Genomic DNA, 27,573 nt, shown 5'->3' on the forward strand with positions numbered 1-27,573 from the left:
TCACTTTGGTCTCCAGCAGAGGGAGCTGGAGGAATAGTGCTTCCAGATGTGGCGTCCTGAGTGGGGCCTGAAGAAGTGGCTGAGAAGCCTCCCATGCCAAAGAAATGGGAGGTGCCTGGGAAATAGCTGCCTCATGCAACTTGGGCCACGACTGGATTTAATGTCAGAAGTTATTCTACACACAGTGATGTGCTGCAGTGCGTGCAGAGGCTAGAGAACCGCAGAAGGGGGCTACCAAGGCTGGGAAAAAAGATACAATTGTTGCTGTGACTTTGAAAGACCCTGATGCTTTGTGGTGCCCTTCTGAAATTCGAACAATAACGCAGAAGTGTGTGTTTTAGAATTTACGGTGTATGAAATTCATGTTTTTAAAAGAACTTGCCTGCAGATGGTTTCCACACGTGAAATTGTGCTCTGCTAGTTGCATAGCTGGAAATTCAATGTTTAATCCTACCTTGGCTCCAATTTAACATTTGGTGCTCTGTGGACTGAGTTGAACATGTTGAGGCTTTGCAATTTCACTTGTGTTAAAGGTTCTAGTATTTTCCATTTCTGTGCAAATTTCTCTGAAGCAGAATTGCTTGCATATTTCTTCTCTGCCTTCACCGAAGGCAGAGTTTCAAACTTCACTGAGGCATCAGTTGCTCTTTGGCAATGTCCCTTACTGTGATTATTAACTATAAGTTTGTGGCTTGAGTTTACAAATTGTACTTGTTTGTTGCATTGATTTTCTCATGTAGTAAGTAATTTTTAGTTTGATTGTGAAAAAACCCTGGGCTGAAGTTAGCATTTAAGTTAAAAAAAATTTTTTTTAACTAGTCCCAGATTTAAAAACTTGTAATAAAATTGAAACTCACTGGTTTTTCTCTTTTTGAACTCTTGTAATCAAGTTTTGATCACATTTTCTATTAAAATGGCTAACACATGGCTACTAAAAAAGAAAAAGAGAGAGAGAGATCTGCATTACTGTGTTTATTGCTACACTATGCATAATCGCCAAGATATGATATCAACCTAAGTGCTCACCAACAAATTAATGGATAAATAAAATGTGGTCTATAACCACAGTAGAATACTATTCAGCCATAAAAAATAAAATTCTGTCATTTACAACAACATGAATGAACCTAGAGGATTTTATGTTAACTGAAATAAGCCAGGCACAGAAAGATAAATACCACATGTTCTCACTTATATGTGGAAGATTAAAAAGTTGAGCTCATAGAAGTAAAGAGTAGAATAGTGGTTATTAAAGGCTAGGAAAGGCAGGGAGGTGGGGAGAATAGGGGGAGGTTAGCTAATGGACAAAAAATTATAGCTGGATAGGAGGAAAACGTTCTAATGCTCTATAACATTGTAGTGTGACTACAGTTAACAATAATTTATTGTATATTTTTAATAGCTAGAACAGAAGATTTTTAATGTTCCTACCACAAAGAAATTATAAATGTTTGAGGTGATGGATATGATAATTACCCTGATTTGAGCATCAAACTTTGTATACATGTATCAAAATATCACACTGTACCCCATAAACATGTGCAATCATTATGTGTCAATTAAAAATAAAAAAGAAAGAATCCATTGACCATATATATGAGACCTTTTTCTGAGTCTCTATTCTAGTTCATTGGATATGTCTGTCCTTATGCCAATGCTATTCTGTTTTAATTACTGTAGCTTTGTAGTAAGTTTTGAAATCAGAAAGTATGAGTCTTCCAACTCTATACTTCCTTATAAAGATTCTTTTGGCGATTCAGGGTCACTTTCAATTTTATGTAAATTTGAGGATCTGCTTCCCCATTTGTGGGGGAAAAAAAAGACTGTGGAATTTTAGAAGAGATTTTATTGAATTTGCTGATCACTTTCAGTAGTATTGACATCTTAACAGAGGTAAGTCTTCCTATCCACGAACACAGAATGTATTTTCAATTACTTTGATCTTTTTAATTTTTTTGTAGTTTTTATCTTTTATAGTTTTCAGTGTATTAATCTTTCACCTCTTCAGTTAGATTTATTTCTAAGTATTTAATTTTTTAGATGCTATTGTAAATGGAATTTCTTAATTTCCTTCTGGTGTATAGAAAATTTGTTTTTGTGTGTTGATTTTGTACACTGCAACTTTGCTGAATTCATTTATTAGCTCTGAGCTTTCTTGTGGATTCTCTGGGGGTTTGTATACAAGGATTATATCATCTATAAATAGAAATAGTTTCACCTATTCCTTTATATTTGGATTTTTTTTTTTTTTTTTTTGAGATGGAGTCTTTCTCTGTCACCCTGGCTGGAGTGCAATGGCATGATCTCAGCTTACTGGAACCTCCACCTCCCAGATTCAAGCAATTCTCCCGCCTCAGCCTCCCAAGTAGCTGGGATTACAGGCACCCAACATCATGCCAGACTAATTTTTGCATTTTTTGTAGAGACGGGGTTTCGCCATATTGGCCAGGCTGGTCTTGAACTCCTGACCTCAGGTGATCCGCCCGCGGCCCACGTCGGCCTCCCAAAATGCTGGGATTACAGGCATGAGACACTGCGCCCAGCCGACATTTTTTTTTTTTTTATCAGGATCTGGCTCTGTTGTCTAGGCTGGAGTGCAGTGGTGCAATCTTGGCTCACTGCAACCTCGGTCTCTCGGGTTTAAGCAATCCTCCCACCTCAGCCTCCTGGGTAACTGGGACTACAGGTTCGTGCCACCATGCTCAGTTTTGTTTTTTATTTTTTGTTTTTTTGTGTATTTTTTGTAGAGACAAGGTGTCACTATGTTGCTCAGGCTGGTCTCAAACTCCTGAGTTCAAAGGATCCAACCACCTTGGCCTCACAAAGTGCTGGGATTACAGGCGCGAGCCACCACGACTTTTCTTGTCTGGCTAGAACTTTCAATTCAGTGTCAAATAGCAGTGGGAATCTTTTTCTTGTCCCTTGTCTTAAGGGGAACTCATTCAGTCTTTTACCATTGAATATAATGTTAGCTGTAAGTTTTCCAGAAACACACTCTATCATGTTGAGAAATTTTCCCTCTGTTCCTAATTTGCTGAGAGTATTTATTATGAAAGGGTGTTATTTCCTCAAATGCTTTTTCCATGTCAATTGAGATGATAATGTGATTTTTTTCTTTTGTTCAAATAATGTGATGTACTACATTGATTGATTTTCTTCTGTTGAAACATCTTTGCATTCCATGGTAAAATTCCATTCGACTGTGAATAATCCTTATAGTAGCAGATGGAGTCAGCTTTTTTTTTTTTTTCATTTGACCTAGATGGGCTACGAGACCTAGAGAAGGATCAGGTGGCTTGTGATTTCTCTCCTGAGACAGCGATCTCTCTCTTCTCCTAACTCCAGAAAGGGACCTGCTCTGGCTACAAGACAATTTTCTCCTTCTTGGAGATCTGTGACGAGGTGGAAGACCCCTCCTACAATAATCATCTCAAGGACGATGACCCCAAGAGGGTGGTGGGCCATGATTTCTACTTCTTTTTTCACCGTTCGACAGTTCCTCTCCTACACAGCGGCCACATAGTGTTCTTCCATCTAGTTCTCAGACCACACCTGCTGCATCTCGGGGATCTTCAAATTCAACAAAAGCAAAGACGGGAGGGTTTCTGGCAACCCACACACTTCAGAGTGGTCCACAGTAGCCAAAAGTCCCTTCCAATTCAGTCTTGTTGCCATTGTTTCCAAGATTGCCTGCATAAACCTACATAAACCAAGGCGGGCGGATCACGGGGTCAGGAGTTCAAGACCAGCCTGGCCAACATGACGAAACCCGGTTCTCTAATAAAAATTAGCCAGGTGCAGTGGCATGTGCCTATAGTCCCAGCTACTTGAGAGGCTGAAGCAGGAGTCACTTGAACCCGGGAGGCAGAGGTTGCAGTAAGCCGAGACTACACCATTGCACTCCAGCCTGGGGGACAGAGAAGACTCTGTCTCAAAAAAAAAAAAAAAAAAAAAAGATGAAGGTGTATGTGGTTCATATTGAAAAAGGGAAGTCCCTGCCTTGGTTTCCCATGAGTCTTTTATATTCTCCTTGTGATGGAGGCTCCAGGCTTGTGTGCATTCCCAGGGCAGGAACAGTCCCACAGACCAAGGGCTTCACAGTAAACAAAGCAGGTGACCAGTTCCCAACATACATTTTTCCACAATGAACTTGATACATTTTCAAGCAAACAGTGTTGTGAGAAGGTGGCCTAGGTCTGTCCAGGATCTAGTCTTGCAATTAATTAATACTTTACTCACAGCATTTAAAAGGGAATAAAGAATAGTATATACAGTTATGGCCAGGCATGCTAGTTCACGCCTATAATCCCAACAATTTGGGAAGCTGAGGCGGGTGAATCTCTTGAGCCCAGGAGTTTGAGACCAGCCTGGGCAACATGGCAAAACCCTGTCTCTACAAAAAATAAATATATAAATAAAGTTAACTGGGCATGGTGGTGTGAGCCTGTAGTCCCAGCTACTTGGGAAGCCAAGGTGGGAGGATCACCTGAGCCCTGGGAGGTGGAGGCAGTGGTGAGTCATGATGGTGCCACTGCACTCCAGCCTGGGTGACAGAGTGAGACCCTGCCCTCCTCGCCAAAAAAAAAAAAAAGAAAAAGAGAAAGAAGAAAAATACTAAAGTATCAAACCCTCCAGCTTAAGAAATGAAACAGGCCAGATGCAGTGGCTCCTGCCTGTAATCCCAGCACTTTGGGAGGCCGAGGCTGGGGGGATCACCTGAGGTCAGGAGTTCAAGACCAGCCTGGTGGCCGCGCGCAGTGGCTCACGACTATAATCCCAGCACTTTGGGAGGCCAAGGAGTGCGGATCACAAGGTCAGGAGTTCGAGATCAGCCTGGCCAATATGGTGAAACCCTGTCTCTACTAAAAATACAAAAATTAGCCAGGCATGGTGGTGCACACCTGTAGTCCCAGCTACTCTGGAGGCTGAGGCAGGAGAATTGCTTGAACCTGGGAGGCGGAGGTAGCAGCCAGCTGAGATCACACCACTGCACTCCAGCCTGGGCAACAGAGTGAGACTCCATCTCAAAAGAAAAAAAAAATTAAAAAATTAAAAATTGAGCTATTTGAATTGGATACATGGAATCCATTGGAAGATGTTTCAAATATTGGGTCATCTTCCAATATTTACTCCAACTAATTCTCCTACTATTGGACCAACTCCCGATACACAAAATTTAAAATTTTACACTTATTTTTAATTTCTCCTTTGGTTGCTGCAAATAAAGTGAATGTGTCCCCAAAAACTCATATGTTGAAATCCTAAACCCCAGGTGAAGATGTTAGAAGGTGGGGCATTTACGGAGGTAATAACGTGGTAAGGATTACTGCCCTTATAAAAGAGGCCCCTTGGCCGGGCGCGGTGGCTCACACCTGTAATCCCAGCAATTTGGGAGCCCAAGGCGGACAGATCACCTGACATTGGGAGTTCAAGAGCAGCCTGACCAACATGGAGAAACCCTGTCTCTATTAAAAATACAAAATTAGCCGGGCATGGTGGTGCATGCCTGTAAACCCAGCTACTTGGGAGGCTGAGGCAGGAGAATCGCTTGAACCTGGGAGGCAGATGTTGTGGTGAGCTGAGATTGCGCCACTGCGCTCCAGCCTGGGCAACAAGAGTGAAACTCTGTCTCCAAAAAAAAAAAAAAAAAAAAAAAAACAGAGAGAGAGACTCCAGAGAGATCCCTCAACTTTTCCACTATGTGAGGACACACGAAGTCAGCTGTCTGCAACCCAGAAGAGGACTGTCACCAGAACTAGACCATGCTGGCATCTTGATGTCAGACTTCTAGCCTCTAGAAATGTGAGAAATATATGTTGTTTATGAGTCACCCAATCTATGGTACTTCGTTATAGCAGGCTGAACTAAGGCAGTCCCCAAACTGAATACCTCTTGAATGCATTTTACTTCTCTCTGTCTCTGCTTCACTTCTGTTAACTTTTATAAGTCATCCAGTTTTCCGTCTTACACATCCCTTCCTCTGTGGTCATGGAGACACTGGAGGAAGGGCTGAAGCTTGTCATTCTTCTTTCTGAAGTAGGCTCAAAGGGGACCAAGTCAACTGGATGCTCTTTGGAGTAAACTCACTTTTTATTCTTACATCTTTAGAGGAACACCTCTTAGAAAGCACAAGCAGATCAGCAAGAGGTTTATTCAAACCATCCAAAGAAACAGCTTTTCAAAGCCCATGTGATGGACAATAAGGTGTCTCTTTCTCTGAACCTTTCCTCAAAATGATATAACATGTTCCTGGCCAGGGCTTAGGTGTCAACCTCACAATCTACCTGATGTGGTTTGGCTCTGTGTCCCCACCCAAATCTCTTCTCAAATTGTAATCCCCATGTGTTGAGGGAGGGACCTGTAATCCCCACGTGTTGAGGGAGAAAGGTGATTGGATCATGGGGGCGGTTCCCCCATGCCGTTCTCCTGATACTGAGTGAGTTCTGACAAGATCTGATGGTTTTATACGTGTTTGACAGTTCCTCCTTCAAATGCTCTCTCCTGCCGCCTTGTAAAGAAGGTGCCTGCTTCCCCTTCCACCATGATTGTCAGTTTCCTGAGGCATCCCCAGCCATGTGGAACTATGAGTCAATTAAACCTCTTTCCTTTATAAATTACCCAGTCTCAGGGAAGTTCTTTATAGCAGTGTGAAAACAGACTAATATACCACCGCACTGCACTTCCCTCCTTCCTTCAGCCAGGACACCTGGGAGTTTTCCTTTCTGGTCTTCGGTTACCTTTACCACATCTCCAATAGTGTTTTGTTTTTGTTTTTGTTTTTAATTGAGACAGAGTCTCGCTCTGTCGCCCAGGATGGAGTGTAGTGGCATGATTTCGGCTCACTGCAACCTCCACTTCCCAGGTTCAAGCGATTTTTCTGCCTCAACCTCCCGTGTAGCTGGGATTACAGCTGGGATTAGTGACCACACCCAGCTAATTTTTGTATTTTTAGTAGAGATGGGGTTTCGCCATGTTGGCCAGGCTGGGCTCGAATTCCTGACCTCAAGTTATCCGCCCGCCTCAGCCTCCCAAAGTGCTGGGGTTACAGGCATGAACCACTGCTCCCAGCCAGCTTTGTATTTTTTAAATGAGAAAAATACAAATAGAATTAGAGAAATTGTTTTGTCATGAAAACATGTTTGGGTGTGTGCCATTTGGAACCAGAAGTAAATATCTTTTATATTGATGTTTTCAACCCATCTACAAAATAGAGTTCATTTCTCCTACGTGAAGGAACGTCTGCTGGTCAGAGATGAAAAAATAAGTTGGAAAGTTGTGGCCTTCCAGCACTGGCTCTGCTGGACTGGGAGTCCCAGGGCAGTGTGCTCCTCCCTCTTGCAAAGTCAGCAGCTATCTTCACATGGCAGAGCTGTTAAATCTATGCTGTGTCCAAAAAGGCTAGTAACAGCTGAATGCTCTCCAGCCATTTAGGGATTTTGTCTGCCCTGCATTTTTTAATCCTTTTACTACACATACAGTGGTGTGCTTGAGCCAGATGGTACCGAATGTTAAATTCTCAGGAATTTAGCAAGCTGACTGTTAAACCACTGAAAGCTTGAAATCAGCTATGATGGGAGCATCTACACCACAGAAATCAGTAATCGGGGCTTTTTTCCTTTTCGATCTAGAGAACCAAACCTTTACTAGCACACCACTGTATATATATTCTTTAAAATATAGTATTGCCAGGCACAGTGGCTCATGCCTGTAATCCAGCACTTTGGGAGGCCAAGGCAGGTGGATCATGAGGTCAGGAGTTCGAGACCAGCCTGACCAAGATGGTGAAACCCCTCTTTACTAAAAATACAAAAATTAGCCAGGTGTGGTGGCGGGCACCTGTAATCCCTGCTACTCGGGAGGCTAAGGCAGGAGAATCGCTTGAACCCAGGAGGCGGAGGTTGCTGTGAGCCGAGATCGTGCCACTGTACTCTAGCCTGGGCAACAGAGCGAGACTCCATCTCAAAAAATAAAAAAATAATAAATTTTTTAAAAATAAAAAATAGTATTATTTTTGTATTATTTACTGTATTTAGTAGTATCCGTGTCAGTTACCTATTGCTGATTAACAAGTTACCCCACAACATACTAACTTAGAATGACAACGATCATCTATTTTGCTAATGAATCTTCAGTTTGGGCAAGGCTTAGTGAGGACAGCTCATCTCTGCCACTTGCTGTGTCATCTGGGGGAAGTTGACTGGGGCTGAAGAAGCCACTTTAGAGATGGCTTACATACATAGCTAACAAGTTGCTGCTGGCTTCTGAGGCAAGGCAGAGGTTGTGTGACAAGGGCCTTATTTTTTCTCCATGCGAGCCTCTCTACAGGCTATTGGGCTTCCTCACAGCATGGTGGCTGGGTTCCAAGAGCAAGCATCACTAAAGAGTAAGACATACTCGCATGGTAGGTTCATGGCTTGGCCTTGGAAGTCAGTGTCAATTCCTCAGTAACCTCTTGGTCTACAGAGCACAAAGTTTTGCCCTCTTTCAAGGGGAAGGAGCATAGACTTTGCCTCTTGATAAGGAAGTGGCAAGGTTCTAGGGAGCATGTGGGCTGGGACATACTGTTGTAGACATTGTAGACATCTTTAGAAGTTAATATTTCTCATAAAAACATACTGTAGGTATTTTTAAGAGGTCATTCTTAGTGCCATGGCCAAAGGGAAGCCCTGGGTAAGCAGGCATCTGGATTAATTATTCTGCCTCGAAGAGTCCAGGGATGTTAAAAACTAAGCCTTCAGTTAGCATGAGGCCACTCTGAGCACTGGATGCCCTCTGTGCCCCAGGGCATCATCGGATGTGCTCTCTGTAGAGGGGTGGCCATCACTGACTCGCTGGACCTGAGCCTCCGGTTGTGTTGGGAGTTTGCGAGAGGGCAAATCAGTCATCTCACCCCATGTGCAGGTGTGCTATGTAAAATAGGTTTTCAGGAATAAAGGATCCATTGAGCAGGTACATGTAGTGAAAAGGACACAGACTTCCAGGATACAGACTCGGCTTGGAGTCCCAGCTCCACCCACTACTAGCTAGGTGACCTTAAGTAAGACTTCAAATCTTGACCTTCATTTTCCCATCTGAAAAATAGGAAAGATAAAACCTATCTCATGGAACTGTGGTGAGCATCCCTTCAAAAAGTTCATCGTTTCCCACAGCTTATTTGTATCTCTGGTGTTTATCAAGTAAGATATGGGGTAGACTACCCCATAGGTAAACAGTTTGTTGTTGTTTTAATATTTAAGTGTTTTCTTAACGTATTAGAACATTGCTTGTTTTCTTTTCATAGTGAAAGATGTGAGTTGATTTCGAGGGAGGTATTAGAAACTACCAGTTTAGGTATCAGAGCAGAAACCGTGAAGGTGATGCACAGTGCTTGTGGTTTAGGAAGCACCAGGGCAGTACATGGTGCCTGACCCCCACGCGCCTCCAACTGTAGCCCCCTGAAGTTAGGGCTTCCATCTAGCCAGTTCTCATTCAGTCCCAGCATGCACCTCTGAGGTTGGCAGGAGCCAAGCACCATCTCCTGAGGTAATTGATTAACAGGGCATGTCATGTAGTGGCATGCAGCCAGTGTGAGGGCACCTCCCTGCCTCTGTCCACTGGGATCTCCTGGGAGGCCCCAGAGGTTCTCCAAGCCTATTCCCGACCACATTCCCTCTCAGTGGGTGGATATCCTGCAGTGGGCCGGAGGGTGTGGCTCCCCATTCTCCAGAGCACTTGCACATTTAGCCCTGTTTCAGCCCCTCCTAGCCACAGGCCTTTGGGAAAATGTAAAACGCAAAAACTAAAAAAACTCGAAGACTCCTTGGTTAGCAGGATTGGTGAGGTTAGGAAGCTGACCAGGATCACGCAGCTTGTTAGTAGCCTAGTAACGAAAGTGGTTAATGATCACACAGCCTCCTTGGAAACGGTCTCCTCTGCGACATGGACCCTGCCTGTATAATCTTCACCCTTCACAAAGGGATCCTGGAGGGGGCATCATCACCTCCAGTTTTGTTTTGTTTTGTTTTTGTTTGTTTGTTCGTTTGTTTTTTGTTTTCTGGGGGGTTTTTATTGAGATAGGATCTGGCTCTGTCACCAGGCTGGAGGGCAGTGGCGCGATCCTGGCTCACTGCAACCTCCGCCTCCAGAGTTCAAGCGATTCTCTTGCCTCAGCTTCCCCAGTAGCTGGGACTACCGGCGTGCAAGCCACCATGCCCCGCTACTCTTGTATTTTTAGTAGAGACAGGGTTTTGCTATGTTGGCCGGGCTGGTCTCGAATTTCTGACCTCAAGTGATCCGCCTGTGTCAGCCTCCCAAAGTGCTGGGATTACAGGCATGAGCCACTGCACCCGGCCACCTCCGTTCTGCAGGTGGAAAACACAAACACACACACACCAAAAGCAAAAACAAAAACCAGCCTCAGCTGGGAGCAGTGGCTCACACCTGTAATCCCAGCACTTTGGGAGGCCAAGGCGGGTGGATCACCTGCGGTCAGGAGTTTGAGACCAGCCTGACCAATGTGGTGAAACTCTATCTCTACTAAAAATACAAAAATTAGCCAGGTGTGGTGGCACATGCCTGGCATCCTAGCTACTCAGGAGGCTGAGACAAGAGAGTCGCTTGAACCCGGGAGGCAGAGGTTGCAGTGAGCCAAGATCACACCACTGCACTCCAGCCTGGGCGACAGAGCAAGACTCCGTCTCAGAAAAGAAAAAAGATACAACCTCAGTTTTGTAACTTGCAGTATAAAAATATGAAACTCAAAGCAGCATTCAGAAAAAGTACCATTTCTGGCACCGTAAACAGTGACTTTTCTCCCGAGAGTCCTCAGCAAGAAGACTGACAAAATGAGGTGACAGAGGTCCTGAACATGGTCCCAGTTAAAAATACCACTACTTCCCACAGAGCCCCAGGATGGCATGACAGCAGCAAGAAATGCCAGCCTACAGGGAGGGAGTTCATCTCCCCACTAATGAAAGTCCATGGCACCACGCTGAAGTGCAATTTGGATAAGGTGGTTATTGATACCCAAGCGCCATGGGTTTCTCCCCTGTCCAGGCCATCGTGACCAGGCACTAGCTCCTTCTCTTCCACCCCCTCCACTTTCTGGCATCAAGACCCTCACCCTGTGGAGTGGATGTGGAGCTCTCAGGCATCCAGGAGCACACTTGGGCCCCAAGAGGTATCTGGGCTCAGGTGGAAGGACCTCCTCCTGCAAGTGAGGAACAACCAAGAGGGAGGGGGGCGAAGTCACCCCTGTGTTCACTGTCATCCTCCCCTCTGTGTTCACTGTCATCCTCCCCCCTGTGTTCACTGTCATCCTCCCCCCTGTGTTCACTGTCATCCTCCCCCCTGTGTTCACTGTCATCCTCCCCTCTGTGTTCACTGTCATCCTCCCCCCTGTGTTCACTGTCGTCCTCCCCCCTGTGTTCACTGTCATCCTCCCCCCTGTGTTCACTGTCATCCTCCCCCCTGTGTTCACTGTCGTCCTCCCCCCTGGGATGTGTTCTGAGGGGAGCAGGGGCTTTGGTCTGTTCTGTCACTGCAGAATCCCCAGTATCTACAGCAGCCTGGCACACGGTGGCCCCTCAGCAAGTAGTTCCAGAGGGAGCCCATGAGTGAGTAAGCACTGCCATCAAGGTGCCAGCAGCCTCTGATCACCCTGTTCTCCCACCTTGTTTGCCTCAGGTTTGCCTCACCTCCCCCAAGGGGAGGCCTAACACTGCTTTCGCTTACCCTAGTCCAAGAACCCCTTTGGGGGTGGGGTGCCCAGACCCGACTGCCCCTGGCCTGGCATACCTCTGTGCCCTCCCTACTTTTGGAGTCTCAGAAGTAAAGACCATACATTCCCCCTTCTGTTATCTTTGTAGTCCTGCCACAAAGTCCTGACTTCCCTGGAGGCAGGCTGGCTTCCTGAAGCTTCTGGGAGGAGGGGTGCAAAAGCTGACGAGAAAACCGGCAATTTGAGTTTCAAGGTTTTATCTCACTGCAGGTGCCTTGCCAGCTCACTGCAGGACCCAGGGTAAGCTCAGTGGTGGGGTACAAGGCGCACCCTTGGGGTTTGGCTTTTAAAACTCACCTAAGACCCAGCCAACTCCAACAGTGTTCTGAGGAGTGTGCCCACCACCTGTCCCCCTTCCATGTTGAGAATAACTGTGTCCAATAAGAGAAGGATTGATGGAGGTGAAGGACCTCTTCAAGAACCACTGCTCAAGGAAATCAGAGAGAACACAAACAAATGGAAAAACATTCCATGCTCATAGGTAGGAGAAATCAGTATCGTGAAAATGGCCATACTGCCCAAAGTAATTTATAGATGCAATGCTATTCCCATTAAACTGCCATTGACATTCTTCACGGAATTAGAAAAATATATTTTAAGATTCATATGGAACCAAAAAGGAGCCTGAAAAGCCAAGACAATCCTAAGCAAAAAGAACAAAGCTGGAGGCATCACGCTACCTGACTTCAAACTATACTACAAGGCTATAGTAACCAAAACAGCATGGTGCTGGTACAAAAACAGACACATAGACCAATGGAACAAAATAGAGAACTCAGAAATAAGACTGCACACCTACAACCATCTGATCTTTGACAAACCTGACAAAAACAAGCAATGGGGGAAGGATTCCCTAGTTAATAAATGGTGCTGGGAAAACCAGCTAGCCATATGCAGAAAATTGAAACTGGGCCCCTTTGTTACACCTTACACAAAAATTAACACAAGATGGATTAAAGACTTAAATGTAAAACCCAAAACTATAAAAATGCTAGAAGAAAATCTAGGCAATACCATTCAGGGCATAGGCATGGGCAAAGATTTCATGATGAAAACACCAAAAGCAATTGCAACAAAAGCAAAAATTGACAAATGGGATCTAATTAAACTAAAGAGCTTCTACACAGCAAAAGGAACTATCAGCAAAGTGAACAGACAACCTATACAGAATGGGAGAAAAGCTTTGCAGTCTATCCATCTGACAAAGGTCTAATGTCCAGAGTCTACAGGGAACTTAAACAAATTTACAGGAAAAAAAACCCCATTAAAAAGTAGGCAAAGGATATAAACAGATACTTCTCAAAAGAAGACATTCATGCAGCCAACAAATATATGAAAAAAAGCTCAACATCACTGATCATTATAGAAATGTAAATTGAAACCACAATGAGATACCATCTTATTCCAGTCAGAATGGCAATTATTGGCCAGGTGTGGTAGCTCATACCTGTAATCCCAGCACCTTGGGGGGCCAAAGCTGGTGGATCACTTGAGGTCAGGAGTTTGAGACCAGCCTGGCCAACATAGGGTGAAACGTCTCTACTAAAAATACAAAAATTAGCCGGGCGTGTGGCACACACCTGTAGTCCCAGCCACTCAGGAGGCTGAGGCAGTAGAACAGCTTGAACCCAGGAGGCAGAGATTGCAGTGAGCCAAGATCATACCACTGCACTCCAGCCTGGGTGACAGAGTGAGATTCTGTCTCAAAAACGTAGAAAAATAAAAAAAAGAATGGCAATAACAACAACAGATGCTGGTGAGGTTGTGGAGAAAGAACACTTTTAAACTGTTAGTGGGAGTGTAAATTAATTCAAACATTGGAGAAGACAGTGTGGTGATTCCTCAAAGATCTAGAAGCAGAAATACCATATGAACCAGCAATCCCATTACTGGGTATAGACGCAATGGAATATAAATCATTCTATTATAAAGATACATGACTGTGTGTTCACTACAGCACTATTCACAATAGCAAAGACATGGAATCAACCCAAATACCCATCAATGATAGAAAATGTGGTACATATACACCATGGAGTACTATGCAGCCATAAAAAGGAACAAGATCATGTCCTTTGCAGGGACATAGATGGAGTTGGAAGCCATTATCTTCAGCAAACTAATGCAGGAACAGAAAACCAAACACATGTTCTCACTTATAAGTGGGAGCTGAACAATGAAAACAGAAGGACACACGGCGGGGAACAACACACATTGAGGCCTGTCGTGGGGAGGGTGAGGGAAGGGAGAGCATCAGAAGAATGGCTAATGGATGCTGGGCTTAACACGTAGGTGATGGGTTGATCTGTGCAGCAAACCACCATGGCACACCTTTATCTATGTAACAAACCTGCACATCCTGCACATGTAACTTGGATCTTGAAATAAAAATTGAAACAAAAGAGAAGGACCAATGGGGAATGTGCTATCCTTGGGAACAGTACAGAGATGGGAGAGGGTTTGACAAACACTAGAGAGCTGTGGGCTAGGAACCCTCCCTTCCAGCTATGAGCATGTTCACACTGAGCCGGAGCAGTGCCAGGCTCTGCCTCTTTCCGTGTCTGGCCTGTGGCCAGCAGGTCTTAGTGTAGATTAACTCCTCTATGAAAGGGGAGGTGTCCTGCAAGCAGCATCAAGATGCTCTTCAACAAGTTCTCTGGGCTATGCTCCAGGATGCCGACAAACAAGTCCGCAGGGCCCCAGGACCTGGTGCTGGCAGGATGGCTGCAACCTTCTCAGCTCAGCCAACTCTAAAATCGATTTTAACCTGGATGGCCTCTTAGCCTGCCATCCTCCTCTCCACCCCACTCCACATACACACACACATGCCTCACTAAAGCTCTGCAGACTATTTGACTTTGAGCAACAGGACTTCCTTGTGTTCCCACTGAAGCAAATGTGTTGCCTAAATCCCTAAATGAGCCAGCTGGCTGCACAGGATTCTTGAGGACAAGTGGGCTCCGTGGAGACCACCCAGAGCCCACCTAGAGAGGGGAGTGGCCCACGGGCAGGCTGGTGGGAATTGGGGCAAGGTGGCTGCTCGCTCAGGAGACCCCTAGTTGTAGGGCCACCTTGCCAGCTGCACCCATGGGGCTATGGTGTTCCCTCCGACTGGCAGACACTAGCGGGCCTCCAGCACCTAGGGCTGAGGGTAACATATTCATATATAAAATAAAATACCGAAAGAAATGGGAAAGTTAAAAAGCGGTGGATTGACATTTGTGAGGAAAACACTGAATTGGAAGACCGAAACAGCCACCACCCTTTCTGATGGCCTCATCCTGCTTCTGCCTCTAGCTGTGCGGCCTTGGAGATCAGTGCTGTTTTTTTTTCCTCTGGGCCTTAAATGGACTAGTAAAAGGCACCTTCTGAGCAAATTCCAGCACAGCAATTCTGATTCTGTCTCTGCTCTGATACCTGCCTGCTGAGGCATCCCTGATCTCATTATTTTTTATGCACGCCCAGCGTGTTTCTGCACAGGCTTAGCTTTTATGAGTCTGCCACTTTGGAAACAAATCACACGTCCCGTGTTCCATCAGCCTGTGGCGCAGTGTGGAATTTCTGGTATAACAGCATTTAGCTGCTGAGGAAACATGTCTGGCTTTGCTTCCTTGGGAGAGGGTGCAAAGGAAGAAAGCCGCAGCGTGTACAAAAAAGTTCGTGTTCCGAAGGAGGTTTTTAATGTCCTTGTAAATACTAACCAGTGTCTACTCAGAAGTCTTCAGGAAGGAACTTGTAGTAATGATATGTATTAATATTTCTGGCAGTTCCAGAAATGCAGTTGCCCCATCTTGTTTTGGGGCAGCTCACATCCTGATCACAGCGGCACATTCTGTGTGATCTTAGTGATGCTGCGCCAGCCCTCTTGGTGGCATCTGTGACTTGATAGGCATTCATCTCAGGTGAGCAAGGCTGCTGAGCTGGGTGAGGAGAGGCCTAGCTAGAAAGGTGCCCACATCTGGCATTGTGCTAGAAGGGCCGCCTTCCCCTGGAGCTGGGCCAGTGACAATCAGGAGAGGGAGGGCTTTTGCCAGAAAGCAGTGCCCTGCTGTGAGGTCCCAGCCTGAAGGGGCTCTCAGATCTTCTGGGGAGAAGAGCAAATCAGGTAACCTTGGCAACTCACATCTTTGGAGTTATTTACACATGTGAAAACTAAGGAGATTGGATGAAATGATGGATTAGGTCCCATCAGAACTGTAAACAATGATGGCATTATTTAGTGCCTGGATCCCTGCCTTGAGAATTTACATTTGGCACGCCAAGTTCTTACAGACCTGCACTTCAGTAGGGGAACTGCATTACCTCACTGCCTGCCTGGTAACAGTGATTCTCAGCCCCGCATGGTGCATAAGAATCACCTCTAGGGCTTTTAAAAGACTCTGATACTCAGGTCTTACCTGTGAAAGAGATTTGGTTTCAATTTGTCTGGGATGGAGCCCACACGTTGCCATTTTTTTTAAAGCTCCTTAGGTGATTCTAAGATGTAGCCAGAATTAAGAACCACTGATAGGTTGCAAGTGCTGCTATAGTGGCTGTCACGGTGATGCTGTGTCACTGAAGGGACTGTATATATATATATGTGTGTGTGTATAAAGATTGATATATATGTGTGTGTGTATATATATATAATGATCAGAATGTTACACAAGGGCGTGGAGGCGTGCGGGAAGAGGTTCAGTATTTCATACTGGGCTCCCCATCACATGTTCTATTGGCAAAAGTTTCTGAAGTCAGTAGAAATGTCAAATGAAATTTATGTCAACCACAAAGAGCAGCTGACTTTAGCTGGCCAGTAAGGGCAGTGATAGTCCAGAATCCAGCCAGGTGCAGCCGATCACGAGTCCTCGGTAGAACAGCAGTTTCCAGAGGCTCACTTCCTCCTGTTACTCCCAGCTTGAGGCTTGACATCAAATTTCAATCTACATAAATGTTGGTCAAGGAAGAGAAATAAATGAATTTTTGCTTAAAGAATAATCATCACTGTGGCCAAGCCTGGAAATTCATGATGCCCAGAGGAATCATCTTGGTCGATGCTTATGAAAAGGCCTTCTAAGCAGATCCCTTGTTGATCTAAGGTATCTATGGACTCTCCCCAGTCCTTCCAATTTTTTTAACGGCTTAATTAAGATATAATTCATGGGCCAGGCGTGGTGGCTAGCACCTGTCATCCCAGTACTTTGGGAGGCCGAGGCTAGCGGATCACGAGATCAAGAGATCGAGACCATCCTGGCCAACACAGTGAAACCCCATCTCTACTAAAAATACAAAAATAAGCTGGGTGTAGTGGCGCACACCTGTAGTCCCAGTTGCTCAGGAGGCTGAGGCAGGAGAATTGCTTGAACCGGGGAGCCAGAGGTTGCAGTGAGCGGGGATCCCACCATTGCACTCCAGCCTGGCGACAGAGCAAGATTCCACCTCAAAAAAAAAAAAAAAAAAAAAAAAAGATATATCACAGCCAGGTGCGGTGGCTCACACCTGTAATCCCAGCACTTTGGGAGGCCAAGGTGGGAGGATCATCTGAGGTTGGGAGTTTGAGACCAGCCTGATCAACATGAAGAAACCCCATCTCTACTAAAAATACAAAAAAAATTAGCCGGGTGTGGTGGTGCATGCCTGTAATCCCAGCTACTCAGGAGGCTGAGGCAGGAGAATCACTTGAACCTGGGAGGCGGAGGTTGCGGTGAGCCCAGATCATGCCATTGCACTCCAGCCTGGGCAACAATAGGAAAACTCCATCTCAAAAAAAAAAAAAAAAAGATATAATTCACATACAACACAATTTACCCACTCAGGCATGTAATTAAATTGCTTTTTGTTTTTGTTTCTGGTTTTTTTTTTTTTTTAGATGGAGTCTCACTCTGTTGCCAGGCTGGAGTGCAGTGGCACAATCTCAGCTCACTGCAACCTCTGACTCCCTGGTTCAAGCAATTCTCCTGCCTCAGCCTCACGAGTAGCTGGGATTACAGGCATGTGCCACCATGCCAAGCTAATTTTTGTACTTTTAGTAGAGATGGGGTTTCACCATGTTGGCCAGGATGGTCTCAATCTCCTCACCATGTTGGCCAGGATGGTCTTGATCTCCTGACCTCATGATCTGCCTGCCTCGGCCTCCCAAAGTGCTGAGATTACAGGCGTGAGCCACTGCGCCTGGCCGTAATTAAATTGTTTTTAAGTCATGGGGTTGATGTGGCAACAGTCACCATAGTCAATGTTGGAATGGTTTCACCACCTCAAAAAGAAACCTGGTACTTGTTAGCTGTCATCTTCCTGTACCTTGATCCATCTCTCTACCTCCCATTCCCAACCCTGAGCAACTACGAATCTACTCTACAGATTTGCCTATTCTGGACTTCTGTATAAATGTAATCCTATAATATATGGTCTTTTGTGACTGGCTTCTTTCACTTCACATAATGTTTCTAAGTTCATCCATGTTGTAGCATGTATTAGTACTTCATTCCTTTTTATGGCTGAGTAATACGCCATTGTATGGATATACCACATTTTCTTTATCCATTCATCAGTTGATGGACATTTAGGTTATTTCCACTTGTTGGTTATTATGGAAAATGCTACTATAAACATTTGCATACAGATTTTTAGGTGGTCATATGCCTTTTATGTCTCTTGGGTTCATACCTTCACAGAAGTGCTGGGCCAGATGGTAACTCTGTTTAATTATTTGAGGAACCACCAGACTCTCTTCCAAAGTGCTGCATCATTTTACATTTCCACCAGCAATATGGGAGGGTTCCAGTTGCTCTGCATTCCTGCCAATGCTTATTATTTTCCACTTTTTAAAATTACAGCCATCCTAGCAGATACACTAGTAGTATCTGCTACTACTAGTAGCATTGTGGTTTTGATTTGCATTTTTCCAGTGACTAATGATGTCAGTAATCTTTGTATGTTTTTCCTGGCCATTTGTATATCTTGGAAAAATGTCAGTTCAAATCCTTTACTCATTTTTAGTTAGATTATTTGTCTTTTGATGGTTGGTTTGAAGAAAGTTTTTTGTTTTTGTTTTTGTTTTTGAGACACAGTCTCGCTCTGTCACCAGGCTGGAGTGCAGCAGTGCGATCTTGGCTCACTGCAATCTCTGCCTCCCACGTTCAAATGATTCTTCCGCCTCAGCCTCCTGAGTAGCTGGGACTACAGGTGTGCACCACCAAGCCCGGCTAATTTTTTATATTTTAGTGGAGATGGGGTTTCATCATGTTGGCCAGGATGCTCTCCATCTCCTGACCTCATGATCTGCCCCCCTCAGCTTCCCAAAGTGCTGGGATTACAGGCATAAGCCACTGCACCCGGCCTGAAAGTCTTTTATCAGATATATTATTTGACATATTTTCTCCCATTTTGTGGGTTGTCTTTTCACTTTGTGACGGTATCCTTAGAAGTACAATTTTTTTTTTAATTTTTAAGAAATTCAATTTGTCTATTTGGAGGGAGGAAGGATAGTGCTTTTGGCATCATATCTGAGAATCTTTTGCCAAATCCAAGGTTGTAAAGTCATCCCTAAGGATAGGTCACATCTAAGAGTTCTTTGCCAAATCCAGGGTAATTTTTTTTTTTTTTTCCGAACAGGATCTTACTGTCGTCCAGGCTGGAGAGCAGTGGCGTGATCCCGGCTCACTGCCACCTCTGCTTCCGGGGCTCAAGAGATTTTCCAGCCTTAGCCTCCTGAGCAGCTGGGACTGCAGGCACAAGCCACCAAAAATGCCCAGCTAGTTTTTGGATTTTACATAGAAACAAGGTTTCGCCATGTTGTCCAGGCTGGTCTCAAACTTCTCAGCTCAAAACCATCTGCCTGCCTCAGCCTCCCAAAGTGCTGAGATTTCAGTCGTGAGCCACCGTGCCCAGATCCAAGGTAATTTCTTTTAAGGGTTTTCTTGTTTCACTTCTAACATTTAGGTCTTTGATGACTTTTGAATGGATTTTGTTTCTGGTGTGAGCTAAGTGTCCAACTTCATTGCTGAAAAGACTATTCTTGTCTTACTGAATGGTCTCGGCACCCTTCTTGAAAATCAATTGATCACAGATGCATGGGTTTATTTCTAGACTCTTGATTCTATTTCATGGGTTTATAGGTCTATTTTTGTGCAAGTGCCACACTGTCTTGATTATTGTTTTGTGGTGAATTTTGAAATCAAGAATTATGAGTCCTCCAACATGAGTCTTCACTTTTAAGATTGGGTTTTCTGGGACCCTTTAAATTCCATGTGAAATTTAGGATCAGCATGTCAGTTTCTACAACGAAGCTAGCTGAGATTCTGACAAAGATTGCACTAAATCTGTAGAGAAATGTGGGAACTATGGCTATCTTAACAATGTTAAGTCTTCTGATCTATGAACATGAGATGTTTTTCCATTTCTTTTGATCTTTTTAAATTTCTGTCAGTTTTGCAGTTCTCAAAGTATAAGTTTTGCTCATTTTGTTAAATTTATGTTTAGGTAATCTATTCCTTTTAATGTTATCATAAATGGAAATGGTTTTGTGTTTTTGTTTTTGTTTTCTTGAGACAGACTTTTACTCTGTCGCCCAGGCTGGAGTGCAATGGTGTGATCTCGGCTCACTGCAACCTCTGCCTCCCGGGTTCAAGTGATTCTCCTGCCTCAGCCTCCTGAGAAGCTGGGACTACAGGCACCTGCTACCACACCCAGCTAATTTTTGTATTTTAAGTAGAGATGGGGTTTCACCATGTTGGCCAAGCTGGTCTTGAACTCCTGGCCTCAATTGATCTATCCGCCTTGGACTCCCAAAATGCTGAGATTACAGGTGTGAGCCACTGTGCCTGGCCTAGGAACTGTTTTGTTGTTGTTGTTGTTGTTGTTTTGTTGTTTTTGTTTTTTGAGATGGAGTTTTGCTCTTGTTGCCCAGGCTGGAATGCAATGGTAAGATCTCAGCTCACTGCCACCTCTGCCTCCCGGGTTCAAGCGATTCTCCTGCCTCAGCCTCCTGAGTAGCTGGGATTACAGGCGTCCACCGCCATGCCCAGCAAATTTTTGTATTTTTAGTTGAGACGGGGTTTCACAATGTTGGCCAGGCTGGTCTCAAACTCCTGACCTCAAGTGATCCACCCACCTCGGCCTCCCAAAGTGCTGGGATTATAGGCGTGAGCCACCGTACCCCGTGGAACTGGGTTTTTTTTTTTTTTTTTGGTTTGTTTTTAATTTTCATTTTTGGATTGTTGTTTGCAAGCATATTGAAATACATTTGATTTTTATATATTGATCTTCTATCCTGCAGCCTTGCTGAACTCATTTATTGGTCCAAATAATTTTTTAGTGAATTTCTTAGGATTTTCTGTATATAAGATCATGTCATCTGTGAATACAGACAAATTTTATCTCTTACTTTTTCACTGGGATGCCTTTTACTTCTTTTTCTTGTCTAGTGTGAAAGGAAAATAAAATTTGGGACCTCAAGTCACTCTGCCAAAAGAAAAAAATTAAGCTGAAAGCTGAGTCCTGCGAGAAGTTGCCTTTCCTTTTGCTCCTAAGCAGATAGCTGCAGATAAAAGGTTAAATATCTCTACAAGTAGCTACTCTATGTTCACCTTATCTTATGTAAAGTGCTGATTAGGCTGGGCGCGGTGGCTCATGCCTGTAATTCCAACACTTTGGAAGGCAGAGGTGGGCAGATTGCTTGAGTCCAGGAGTTTGACATCAGCCTAGGCAACATAGCAAAACTCTTGTCTCTACTAAAAGTGCAAAACATTAGCCAGGCATGGTGGTGCGTGCCTGTAGTCCCAGCTACTCAGGAAGCTGAGGTAGGAGAATCACCTGAGCCTGGGAGGTGGACGCTGCAGTAAGCAGAAATTGCACCACTGCACTTCAGCCTGGGCAACTAGAGTGAGACCCTGTCTCAAAAAATAAAATAAGGCTGGGTGCGGTGGCTCACGCCTGTAATCCCAGCACTTTGGGAGGCCGAGGCGGGTGGATCACGAGGTCAGGAGTTTGAGACCAGCCTGGCCAAGATGGTGAAACCCTGTCTCTACTAAATATACAAAAATTAGCCAGGTGCGATGGCAGGCACCTATAATCCCAGCTACTCAGGAGGCTAAGGCAGGAGAATTGCTTGAACCCGGGAGGCAGAGGTTGCAGTGAGCTCAGATTGCACCACTGCACTCTAGCCTGGGCAACAGAGCAAGATCCATCTCAAAAAATAGATAAATTTTTTTAAAAAAAAATAAAATAATAAGTAAATAAAATTTAAAAAAATAAAGTGCTAATTTACTGAGTGCCAGACAAATACATAATTGACTATTCCCCTACCTACTCCCTTTCTCTTGTAACATGTGGATTCAGTCATGCGACCCTCTCCTTTCTCCAGCCCACTTTTCCCCTTTAAATATTGAAGACCTCAAAATCATCTTTGGGGAAAGGTGTACCTTTCTCCTGGGCGCGTCCTTAACTTTGGCAAAATGAACTTCTAAATTGAGACCTGTCTCAGACACATTTTGGTTTACACTACTTGCCCTAGTTAGAAACTCCAGGACAATGTTGAATAGAAGTGGCAAGAACGGACATATTTATCTTGTGATTATGATATTGTGATTCATAATAAATATATATATTTCATCTTCCTCCCTGTTTCCTGGCACATAGCTCAAATGGCTGGGGCCCCTGGGTAGCCTCAGGATGGGGGCTGGCTGCCAGGTGAACCAGATGATTAGAGGGTTGGAACTTTCATTTCTGAAACTGATCCTCCAGGGAAGGAGGAAGAGCTGAAGGTTGAGCTGACCCCCAATGGCCAGTGATCTAATCAATCATGCCTGGGTAATGAAGCCTACATAAAAACCCAAAAGAACAGAATTCAGAGAGCTTCTGAGTTGCTGAACATGTGGAGGTGCTGGGAGAGTGGCTCCCAGGAGAGGGCAGGGAAGCTCCGTGCCCTTTCCTCACAGCTTGCCTGGTGCACCTCTTCATCTGGCTGTTCTTGTATCCTTTGTAATGTCCTTTACAATAGCCTAAGTGAGCCTAAGTGTCTCCCTGAGTTCTGTGAGCCACTCTAGCAAATTAATCAAACCTGAAAAGGAGGCCAGGCATGGTGAGAGCACTTTGGGAGCTTGAGGCAGGCAGATTGCTTGAGGCCAGGAGTTTGAGACCAGCCTGGGCAACATGATGAAATCCAGTCTCTACAAAAAATACAAAAAGTACTATAGGCTGGGCATGGTGGCTCATGCTTGTCATCCCAGCACTTTGGGAGGCCGAGGTGGGTGGATCACCTCAGGTCAGGAGTTCGAGACCAGCTTGACAAACATGGTGAAACCCCGTCTCTACTAAAAATACAAAATTAGCTGGGTGTGGTAGCATACGCCTATAATCCCAGCTACCTGGGAGGCTGAAGCAGGAGAATCGCTTGAACCCAGAAGGCAGAGATTGCAATGAGCCGATCGCACTATTGCACTCCAGCCTGGGCAACAAGAGCGAAACTCCATGCCCCGCCCCCACCCCCCAAAAAAACCTACTATGGGATTTATAATAAAATTAAATGTTTAAAAGTAGCACAAGCCCGGGCGCGGTGGCTCACACCTGTAATCCCAGCACTTTGGGAGGCCAAGGCAGGTGGATCACCTGAGGTCAGGAGTTCGAGACCAGTCTGGTCAACACGGTGAAAACCTGTCTCTGCTAAAACTACGATAATTAGCCTGGTGGTGGTGGCACACACCTGTAACTCCAACTACTCAAAGGATGAGGCAGGAGACTCACTTGAACCTGGGAGGTAGAGGTTGCAGTGAGCCAATGGCACCACTGCACTCCAGCCTCGGCAATGCAGAGAGACCTTGTCTCAAAAAAAATAAAAAATAAAAATAAAATAAAGGTCAGGCACAGTGGCTCACGTCTGTAATTCCAGCACTTTAGGCGGCCAAGGTAGGCAGATTACGAGGTCAAGAGATCAAGACCATCCTGGCCAACCTGGTGAAACCCCATCTCTACTAAAAATACAAAAATTAGCCAGGCGTGGTGGTGCATGCCTGTAGTCCCAGCTACTCAGGAGGCTAAGGCAGGAGAATCACTAGAACCTGGGAGGAAGAGGTTGCAGTGAGCCAATATCACACCACTGCACTCCAGCCTGGCGACAGAGCGAGACTCCGTCTCAAAAAAATAAAATAAAATAAAAACTTTTAAAAAAGAGAAACACACACACACACACACAAAAATTAGCCAGGTGTAATGCAACGCGCCTATTGGTCCAGCTGTTCAAGAGGCTGAGGTAGGAGGATCACTTGAGCCCCAGAGGTAGAGGTTGCAGTTAGCTGAGATCATGCCACTGTACTCTAACCTGGGTGACAGAGCAAGACCCTATCTCAAAAAGAAAAAATAAAAAAGAACCTCCATGTAGTTGTGGGTAATCTACTACTTATGATTGGCGTCTGAAGTGGGGGCAGTCCTATGGGCCTGAGCCCTTAACCTGTGGGATCTGACTCCAACTCCAGGTAGATAGTGTCAGAACTGAGTTAAATTGTAGGATATCCAGCTGGTGTCCCCTGGAGAATTGCTGTATGGGGAAAACCCACACATGTGGTGTTGGAAGTATTGTGTTGAGTGTAAGAGTAGCAAAAACAGAGTGATCTTAGGAGGAAAGCTTTCGATCATTCGATCAATCATTCATTGAGAGCTTTCAATCATGATGTTAGCTGTGGGCTCTTTGCAGATGCCCTTTAATGGCCTGAGGAAGTTTTCTTTCATTCCTAGCTGTTGAGTGCTTTTATCCTGATCTCATGGACTCTCTGGGCACAAGGATCAGGGACCCCAGCAGGCCAAGAACCCCAAGACCACGACCACTTCTGCAGAGCTAGTCCCTAACATTCTCACAGCTTACCAAACACAAATTCATGGTCCCAATTGATTTCCAACCTAGTGAAGTAGGTGCTGTTATTCCCAATTTCCAGCTGAAGAAGCTGGAGCGCTGAGAGGCTGCATGGGTTTCCTTGTCACTCAGCTCAGAGGCACGTTCTGGAGCTGACACTCAGCCCTTGCTGGCCCCTCTAGTCCATCTGCTCCTGCTTGGCTTCTACCTCCTAATCAAGGCTGTCCTTTGTGGGGGATGAAGTGATGTTTGTATTTAGACTTCAGGGAGCTTTTCTCAAACTTCAGTGGCCCTAAGCCTTACCAGGAGGGCTTATTAATGATGAAGAACCCTGAACCTGTCCTGGAGATTCGTAACTGGGTAGGACTCAGAATTTGCAGTTCACCATCTCTCCTCCCCGAAGTGGGTCTGCACCATGCTTCCAGGAACCCTGCTCTGGAGGAAAAGCGGTCTGAATGTGAAATGTCAGGTGGCCAGTGCAAGGGGAGGGAGGGTTTCAAGAGACCCAGGTGGAGGAAGGCTGCTGAAGTTTAAAGCAGGGCTGGGCTGGCCCTCCCCTCAGTGTACCCTCAAGTTGGATTTTTTTCATATTCAGTCAAACAGAAGTTTTCTCCTTGTCTCAGGTACCATCTCCCCAGTACAGGGCCATGCAGGGGAGCGAAGCAGAGCCCACTCTCACCCACTCTCGCTCTGGCGCACAGCACAGGACCCATGAGACTTGCTTTAGGGGCCTGTGAATATGACTTTCATTTTCATTTCTTTTAAAATCAGAAGAAAAATGAGTAGATATAATAATAATGAGTATATAATCATGAATCGGCCTAGATTATATTTGCCTTTATGCCAATATCATTGTAAAATTTTTAAGCCAGGCTTGGTGGCTCACACCTGTAATCCCAGCACTTTGAGAGGCCGAGGTGGGCAGATCACGAGGCCAGGAGTTCAAGACCATCCTGGCCAACATGGTGAAACCCCTGTCTCTACTAAAAATACAAAAAATTAGCAGGGCCTTGTGGCACACGCCTGTAATCCCAGCTACTTGGGAGGCGGAGGCAGGAGAATCGCTTGAACCCAGGAGGCAGAGGTTGCTGTGAGCAGAGATCGTGCCATTGTACTCCAGCCTGGGTGACAGAGCAAGACTCAGTCTCAAAAAAAATAAAATAAAATAAATAATTTTTTATAGTGGAAAAGGCCCAGGAAGGCAAAAATGCCCAGGACCCATGAAAGTTCTACATAGCCCTGAGAGTGAGGGTGCAGGACACACAGGGCCTGGAGAGGGCAAGGCTCTGGTGTCAGCCTGAGAATGAGTGACCAGAGTCAGGCAGGGCCGGCAGGACCCATCTGACCACTGACCCTGGTTTTCTCCATTCCAGGCCTGTCACTTGACACAGCCGGCCAGGGCAGCCCCGAGCCCACTGGGGAAGGGATTTCTAGGAGGCCTGTTTTAACAGCCTACCTGGACATGGAATCTTTCATGTGAGGAGGAAAGAAAAATCCAGCAGTCAATAGCAATTTGTTCAAAACCAAAATGGAGCGTGGTGTTGCGAAACATCCTCTTCCCGAGCTCTGGACCAGCTGGCTGCATCAGCCCCGATGACAGGGAAGGAGCCAGGCAGGATGCACTGCATTGTAAACTCTTGCCCTGAGGAACATGGCCTAGTGGTGAGTGGGAGAGCAGGGAGAAGCGAGCAGCAGCCAAGACTGCAGGCAGCCATTAAGGGCTTGCACTGAAGTGGGCTCAACAGATGATAAACACACAACGGACACTTTCAGGTGCTAAGTGCCATGCAGAAGAGAAAATAGACCGAGACAAAGGGGGCTGCTTCACTCTGAGTGTGGAAAGGCCCCTCATAATTGTGTGATTTGAGCAAGGAGGAGGCAGGCTGAGGGGTCTCCAGGACAGCATTTCAGGCAGAGGCCAGGACAGGCTGGTGCACAGCTTGTTGGAGGGCAGGCCAGGCCAGCGAGGCTTCCTCAGGCTTCTGCATAGCCAGTGGGCATCAGAGCGTAGGAGGGGGCACAGAGATGATGGTAAGCTGGTCCTGCAAGCCTCAGAACCGTGTAGGCAAGGATTTGGGGGTTTATCAAGAGTGAAAGCCACTGGAGGCTTGTGAAACAAGAGAGTGGCTTATTTGACTTTGTAAGACTCTTCTGGCTGCTGTGCAGAGAAGCTGTGGGAGCAAGGGCAGGTGTGGGAGGCTAGTGAGGAGCCACTGCAGGGTCCCAGGGGAGGGGCAGGGTGGTCTGCTGCATCCCACCCCTGGCAATGGTAGGAATGGCTGGGCGTGAGGGGTTTGGAAATGGTGACGTTTACAGGGTGTGAGGAGAAGTGGGCTCAAGAAGGGCAGAGAATGCTGGCCTAAGTTACTGGGCGTAGGGACGGAGCTGCTGAAGACAGTTGCAGGGCACTTGCCGGGGCAGCTGAAGTTCTCACTTGGCCGTGTCAAGGTTGCGCTGCCTTTCAGATGTCCCTGAGGAGATATCAGGTCCCCAGGGGCAGATAGGAAGCTGGAACTCAGCAGACCTATGCAAATGTGTCACCAGCTTACAGACAGCATTTGAAGCCCTGGGACTGGATGTGGGCAAGCAGAGAGAGGGCATAGGGAGGAGGCCTCAGCGCAGGGTACAGGCATCTCCACCTGAGAGAATGTCCCATAAACTGTCTACCTTGCCACCTTAGCAGAGCTGAATCCCCTTCCTATTATGAACACATCTTGCTGTCTCAGGAATCATCAACCATCCCATTTTCTATGCCAAGGCTGCTGTCTTGACACAGCTAAAGTGCCCGGGGGGTTCAGCCCATCCTTCCCCAGGTCTCCTCTCACCCCTCCCTCACTCCCTGCTTCCCATGCTCTGTTCACTTCTCCCTGACTCTGTGCTTTCTGCTGATGGTAGTTGAAGGTAGAACTCACCAGATGCACCTGGAAGGCTCTCCAAAGCCATGGCTGCCCCCTAGGACCTCGCGGGCCAGGGCCTTGGTGGTGGGGTCTGGACACAT

General features: G+C 45.7%; 1 pseudogene; it reads right to left on the bottom strand.

Annotated features, from left to right (window-relative positions):
* Positions 1–1,773: 1,773 nt before the first annotated feature.
* LOC130541253 (uncharacterized) lies at positions 1,774–27,573 on the bottom strand (annotated as a pseudogene).

This window comes from Pan paniscus, chromosome 12 (genome assembly GCF_029289425.2).
Source record: "Pan paniscus chromosome 12, NHGRI_mPanPan1-v2.0_pri, whole genome shotgun sequence".
NCBI classification, from domain to species: domain Eukaryota; kingdom Metazoa; phylum Chordata; class Mammalia; order Primates; family Hominidae; genus Pan; species Pan paniscus.